Source organism: Frankliniella occidentalis, unplaced genomic scaffold (genome assembly GCF_000697945.3).
Source record: "Frankliniella occidentalis isolate FOCC.00 unplaced genomic scaffold, Focc_3.1 Scaffold501, whole genome shotgun sequence".
NCBI lineage: Eukaryota > Metazoa > Arthropoda > Insecta > Thysanoptera > Thripidae > Frankliniella > Frankliniella occidentalis.
The window spans coordinates 95,922-97,240 of record NW_026267619.1 but is presented as its reverse complement, the minus strand read 5'-3'; positions in this window follow the sequence as shown (position 1 = coordinate 97,240).

Below are 1,319 nucleotides of genomic sequence, written 5' to 3'. Positions count from 1 at the left end.
CTCTCTCTCTCTCTCTCTCTCTATCTCTCTCTCTCTCTCTCTCACACACACACACACACACACACAAACACACACACAAGCAGTGTCGCAGGAGCAGGCGACTTCACGCAACACAAGACGCCCCCCCCCCTCCCAGCCATAACAGCACCCAGCTAGCTGGAAAAAACCAAAAAATGTAAAACGATTCGAGAAAACTGGCACTGTAGCCAACTAAACATCGGGATAGTGCGCCGATGGGTGCTGCGGTGCGGAGGGGAGAGAGAGGGGGGAGAAAGAGAGGGGGAGATTGAGAGAGAGAGGAGGAGAGGGAGGGGGGGGAGGGGGAGAGAGAGAGAGGAGCGGGGACGTCTGCGGCGCTCGCGAACCGCGGCAGGTCGCACAGCCAGAGCGTGGGAACGGGCGTAGTCAAACAAGCAAGCGCCTCCTTACTCCCCCCTCCTCTTTCTCTCTCTCTCTCTCTCTCTCTCTCTCTCTCTCTCTCTCTTCTCTCCCTCTCTCTCTCTCTCTGTCTCTCTCGCTCCCCTCTACCTCTCAACTCACCAACACACATCCTACTAACCCCCTCCCCTCTCCTTGAGCACAGCCGAGGAGTCGCCCAGCAGCTGATCATGCGACAACTTATTGGCAGAGGTGGACATCATTCGTTATATCTCCTTTTCCCCCCTATTCACACTTCTCTCCCACTGACGCGCGCACTGGCGAGCACGGTGGCGCACGGTGGTGCATCAAGTGCGTGTGCGTGTGTGTGTGTGTGTGTGTGTGTCGTCGAGGATGAAGAGTGGGACAGAACCACGCATCTCCCCGGCCAGGCTTGCGCGGTTACGTGAACAAGCGATGGACCCACCACCGGCGGCCGCTCGTAACGCATGACATCTCAAGGTGGAGATGCTGTGTGTGCCCCTCTGTACCCTATTACACTGCTAAAAATAAGCCACTCGCATTCACGGCATCAAAGACATACATTTATGTACCCTTGGTGTGGTGCGCCTTTATAATTTGACAGTGTTGTTGCTGCTGCTACGCATTCATAAAGTGCCGGCCGAGGAAAGACTGCATTGGAAGAGCACCACCGTTGGGCTATTTGAATCAATCAACGCGGAGAGCCCGGCGCCAGCCAGGCTAGGCTGGTCTCAGAGAGCGAGAGGAGAGAGACGGGGGTGGGGGGGGCAGGGAGTGAGAGAGCGTCGCGATGCGCCCTGTCGCTCTTTGCCCCCCCCCCTCTCTCTCTCTCTCTCTCTCTCTCCGAAGCAAACACGATTACACTTGGCCCGAGGCCCCCGGGCCCGAAAGGGGCTCCCGAGAGCATGTCAATGGATCAA